This window comes from Dermacentor variabilis, unplaced genomic scaffold (genome assembly GCF_050947875.1).
Source record: "Dermacentor variabilis isolate Ectoservices unplaced genomic scaffold, ASM5094787v1 scaffold_12, whole genome shotgun sequence".
NCBI classification, from domain to species: Eukaryota; Metazoa; Arthropoda; class Arachnida; order Ixodida; family Ixodidae; genus Dermacentor; species Dermacentor variabilis.
In genome coordinates this window covers 42,421,045-42,427,426 of record NW_027460280.1, presented here as the reverse complement: position 1 = coordinate 42,427,426, position 6,382 = coordinate 42,421,045, and positions in this window count along the sequence as shown.

Genomic DNA, 6,382 nt, shown 5'->3' with positions numbered 1-6,382 from the left:
GCAGTAGTAGTAGATGCAGATGGTCTCACTCGGGATGCTATTACAATCATGACTAAAGACACGACAGTCGCGGAACAAGTAGCAATAGCATTGGCTTTAACGAATAATAGGTGGACGAAGATTTACAGTGACTCTAAGATGGCTATTAGACACTTTACCAATGGCTTTGTAACCAAAAGGGCTGCCCAGCTGATCGGTGAGTTGGACAGCCAAGAGATCGAAATCCGCTGGTTTTCTGCGCACATGGGGTCTGTCGATCCATCTCGGAAGAATTTAAACGAGATGGCTAACGCAGCTGCACGAGGACTTACTATCCGTGCACTACGCGACCAGGACCTTAATAATATACAGGAGGAGAACAGGGACCAATTACTTACATATAATGAAATCACGAGGCATTACTACATGAACAGAAGGGAATTCCCAGTGCCACACGCTGAGCTCAATAGAGCTCAAGCGGTGACTCTGAGATTGTTGCAAACAAGAACTTATGCAAGTCCAAACTTTATTAACAAGATATATCCTGAAAGAGAGATACCAATCAATTGCGAGAAGTGTAATGGCATCATTACTCTGGATCACATGCTTTGGCAGTGTCCTGTGACTTTCACAGACTGTGACAAGGAGAGAGACTGGTGGCGGCGAGTCCTACACAGTGGAGTTCTTTTCGAGTACAGGCCGTCCAGAAGGCTCATGATACGGCGGTAAGGTTAAACCTTACTGTCCCGACGTGGGAGCCGCCTGCGTCAACCTAAGGGTTGATCTTCAGGACATTAAATAAAGTTCATCATACCATACCATAAAGTATTTCCAAATGAGAGTATGTGCGGAGTATAATATCAACCTTTGGATGCAGCAATAGGTATTAGATTTTGAAACATAAAAAAGGGAATGACTCCAATTGTGTGTTGACTGGTGCTGAAGTGTTTATTCATACACAGTGGCGTAGCTAGGTCGTCTGGCACCTGGGGCCCATAGGTCTTCTGTCACCCCCCAGCAAGCAAATGACACTGGAAATTTTGCTGGTGCATTATTTATTGATCTTTCTAAAGCGTTCCGATTCAGTTGTTCGTAACATACCTTTTTGCTGAATTAGACACTATTGGTATAACAAGGCCTGGCACTGTGATTATTATGCAACTATTCTGAGAGATAGAAAATATACTGTATCAATATATCTAGCACTTACAACCTAAATTAACTAACATTTCTGCACTGCAACGATCTATATTAGGACCTCTATGTTTTTAAAATATGCAAACGTAAGCAATGTAAGCATCGATGTAAGCAAAGTTTTCTGAAGTATTTCCTTCGATTGACGATAATTGTCAGTGATTGATGGCGAATGTATAATTACTTCAAGCTTTAGTCCAACACGAGAGTGATGAGTTGATGTTAAACGTTACCTTGCGTGCACTACTGCTTTTTGTCTGCGTAGTACATAGAACACAGGAAACGTCACTGCTTCAGGTGTGTGTACTATTGTTCATAATCTCCGAGAGGGTTGAGCATTATCATTACCTCAGATGGCGCATGGCATCGTGGCAGAAATATTAAACTTTAATTGAATTATGGGGCTGTACATACCAAAACCACAATCAGATTATGAGGCGCGCCGCAGTGGCGGACTCCGGATTAATTTTGACACCGTGGTGTTCTTTAATGTGTTCTTAAATCTAAGTGCAGAAGCGTTTTTTATTTCACCCCCGTTGAAATGCGGCTGCCACGGTCGGGAACAAACCCGCATTCTTGAGCAATGCCATAGCCGCAATGCTACCGCGGCAGGCACAGAAGTGTTGATTTCACGTGCGACCGCTTCCATAGTGCCACCTAGGCACTATGGTGCATTTTAATGCGACTTTGCTTCTGAATGCCCAGCGTAAGTTGTCAACTTGACAAATCTGCATGATTTATTTTTCAGAAAGAGCAGAAATGTGCCACGCCGTACAATGAACTTAAATTCAGTTTTTCCACAACCACTGTTGTCTCTACTAGTAGTGTTTCCTAGCCTTCTCCCTCTTCCGCCCTCCCCCATGTATGCGAGTTGCCAGCGAAGAGTGCCAAAGCTGTTTTTCACTTTTTTCGTGGCTACGTTGGCCCTTCCCATTTTCTGCCTCCTCTGCTCCTCCTCCCTACCAATTTATATACAGTTAAACCTCAATATAACGAAGTGCTTGTCTGCGATTTCAATATGACGAAATTTCACTTCCGTCGTAAAGGAATGCCGAGACAATAAATGGAAGCTTCCGCAGACGCAGATGGTCAAATGATTTACTTACAAGCGGCTGCTTGTAAACGCACCTCTCAAATCGTGCGCATTGCGACAAAAGCGACTGCCGAAGTGAAACCGTAACATGTTCCGTAATAAGTCCATTTTGCTCATTGTCTTGAATTTGCATCTCCCGCCTTCCCCCTGTTCTCCCTGTAATAAGTCCAAGTGTTACAAGACCCTATCACGCCCTGTGCACTTTGTGCTTTAGGTTGAGTGAAAGTGTACAAGGGGGAGAAAGAAAGATGGTGGCTTCAGGAGTGACGCCTTTACACGCGAGTAAAGGGAAAAAGGGAGGGGGGCGAGCTTGAGGTAACGCGATCAAGCGCGCGCTTGATCGGGGGGCAAAGTGGGGGGTAAGTTGGAGCGCATCTCGGCCGTGGCTGCGCATGGCTGTGAGCGCGGTTGAGCGCGTAACGCAGCCGTGCACCCTGCTTTAGAGGTAATCTGCCGCGTGTGCAAAGAGTGGGCATGTCAAGATGGCATGGCATCATGTAAATTGTCTTGCCATGTGTTTTGTATTGGAGGTTACGTAACCTTGAGTTTGGGTGACCCATCGCAGCGAGAGGCAGACCAAACATTTGCTCCCCACTGCCGGCGCTTTTCCTGATAGCGTCATCCCAGCTCGGGCGACACTATCGGCCGCGGGAATGGAGTGCACGCGAAAGCATGGCTGGCTTCTCTTCATTCGTACCGCCTATGTGAAAATATCGTCGATGTGGTATGAAACCGTATCATTCATTGCAGACTCCCAAATTTATCAAAATGAATTGTTTTCTCATTCAAATTTGCTTTTTTCGATTGCTGGACAATTAAAAATTCTGCGGCCCCTTTCTGTGTAAGAAAAATCAATCGGTGACTGTACTCATTTGCATAAAAGGTTGAATTTCAATACAACAAAATTTCATTGTAACGAAGCAAATTGCCGATTTTGCTTACATTGTTATATCGAGGTTTAACTGTACTTCCCTCTGGACAGTTGCACACTAGTAGAAAGGTAAGCGCTGCAGTTTCTGCAATGCTTTTGCGGGGGGTCACGAATAATTACAGCTGTCAAGAGGCTATTGTGGCGACATCGAGGAAGCTCGAGAGGGCATTGCGCACATTTGGTGTGGTGCAAAGCTTCAAATGAGTTCCTCGCATTGCCTTTTCTATCTGCCATGCTCCTGTCAGGTATACACATGCTCTGTAACACCTCCTGATGCGGTGTGCCAGAGAGCAGCAGCAGCAGTGGGAAAGTCAAAGGGAGAGGCAAAGAAAGCTTCTCTTTAAACCTCTCACAGCACCTAAAGTCATCCGACTGTATCCTTTAAACTGACAACACTACTATCTTCTCCTCAGATAAATGTCTTGATTTATGAATGTGCACGCTTAACCATGGCGGGGCAAATATTGTAACCTGGTGTCGACTAAACAGACTCCACATTAATACTACAAAATCTAACTTCATTTTCTCAGCTAAACAGAAGCGTATCTCAGGGTCTCCATTGCTAACCTTTGCTTCCAGCACACTTTATCCTATTGACAGTGTAGTGTTTCTTGGTATTATATTAGATAAACACTTAAAATTTGATGAGCATGTTTAAAAAAGAAGGCAGCTTATGGGATTAACTATTAATTAAAGTTTGCAATTTCTTTAATGTGAAGACACTCATCTCACTTTACTAAGCTTTTATTCATACGCACATTAATTACTGCATATCATCATGGGGAAACACGTATCCCACACATTTATCCCCACTGCACCATACACAAAATCAAACAATTTGCATCATCACATGTAGCACCTACACATCAGAGGCATCTCCATTGCTCAGCTCTAACGGTATTTTATCATTACAGAAACTAAATAAATCCTCACTTGAAATACTTGTTCATAAATCTGTTACGACTAACAGCCAGTATCCACACTCTACTTCTACCCGATTCGCTTCTACCAACAGCTATTTACTACCAAAATCTAGAACTAATTACGGTAAATTTATTACTAATTTTTCAGCCACACCACTTTGGAACTCACTGCCGTGTCATATTAAGATACTATCTCATTTTTACACATTCAAATTAAACCTCCATAAATTTTTGCACTCAATATAATCATTTCATTGTTACCACTTTATTGATTGCTTTGCGTTATTTAAATATTTTACAGTGTCAGCTAGCGACTCATTTAGTACAGTGTCTTGTCTGCTTGCATATAGCTGGTTTGTATTTACATATCCTACTCATTTCTAATGGTAGGTCCTGCGTACAGACTCTCGACAATGGGACCTCCCTCTGTATGTATGCGTAATCCCCATTTGTAACCATATCATTAGGCAAAATAAAGAACCTTTAAACAGAGCGTAAATGCACTAAAATAATTGGAGAGCTGACACAGATTGGAGGGTTTTTGTTTGTACATGAGCCAGAAATAACAAGGGAGTTATTCTGTTCTTTGCTCAGGGCAACTATGTGTTGTTTTGACGTTTTCATTCATTTGTTCAATTTCAACCAGAATGACCATCCAATTAATCAGCAAATTTGTAGTCTTCTCCAGTTACGGAAGCCTGTTCCTTGAAAAACGAAACGAAAAAAAAAAAACATTAGCATAAATGTAGCATCACCCATAATAGATAAAATAATCTTCCCATCTCAAATTTTCGCTCTGGTACCTTTCCGAATGCACAAGTTTCCTTTATAATCTAGCGCTACTTTCGGGTGGACGCCAGCTTTCCATTTCATCACAAGACATCACCTTTTTTATTACTGCATATAGAGCATACATATTTTTATGCCAAAGTCTGTTATTGTCCGATTACATTTCACAGCGAACATGTTTTCTAGCATGATTGCGTGTAAAAATTTAGGCTGCCAAAAATCCACCACAGATAATTTTCTAGACTGCACACCAACTACAGTAAACTTCTGTTAATTAGATTTTTGGTTACTTCGATACTGACCGAAGTTCCCGGCTGGCGCCCATGCATTTCTATGGGCCCAAACATTCATTATTTTGATCCTAAAATTGGCATTCACCAGATAATTTGAACTTGACCAGTCTTCATGCATGCGCCTGTCCCATATGGTGGCCCCAATAACGACCTCTTCAGTGGCAGTGCCTGTTTTGGCGGAGCTTAGCGGACAGACATATCTTCGGCCTGCCCTAGGAAGACCTTCAAGGAATAACAGTAGCTCGCAATGTCTGATTGCAGTATTTACCCAATTTAAATGGGTGCCTTTTGTTTTACAGGGAAATTGGGCTAAAAATTGCCTCCGTGGTAAAATCGTATGTGAAAGCAAAACCTCCTTCGCAGCGTTCATATGCTTTACCGTATAAAGGCCAACCTCCATGGTGCGAACTTTCGTGGCGGAAAATCTAGTACGAAGTGCCACAGCGTATTCGTCACTCCGCACTCCATACAAGCAAAAATGGGTGAACGCCGCCGACTATGCTGCTAACGCTGGCCGATGAAGCCCAGGACGAGTCATCGTGGCCAGACGAGCTCGGCTTGGGCAACTGATGGAAGCCAATGGCTGTGCTACGATCTTATTGACAGGCGCTCTCCATCGCGCATTACCACTTTCGGTGGCGGCATTCGCTTGGCAGTGAACAGCCAGCTTTTGGATGTCGGGCAGCCGTTGCCCAGCAGCGGACACGGAAAGTTTGTCGCTTTTCCGCTCCATGGAGGTTGGCCTTAACATGGCTGTATTGCAGTGAAGCTGAGTTTAGAAAACTGGCCATTGGGAGTGCATTAGATTTTTACTTTGGTTGGAAGCTTTAAGTTATTTCTTCATTAGTTTTCTACTTGGGACACATAGAAAGCTGGTGTGTATTTGATTCGGAGGCATATTAAACTCAAGCAAATACTGTCATATGAATCAGCAGTGTGTTTTGGCCTTTCTGTTGGATCTTTTTTAATTAGCCCCGCCAGATAATTAGATCACTTTCATTGGTCCTGTCAGGGTCGAAATAATTGAAGTCGACTGTATACTCCGTTTGACACATATAAAGCAACACTGCGAATCCCAGAGCAACTTTTTTCTCATTGCAAGCATTTGCGACTATAAACTAGTGCTCTACATATAAAAGCAAGAAATAGGAATGTGTTATGTAATTTGGAGCAACTTTAA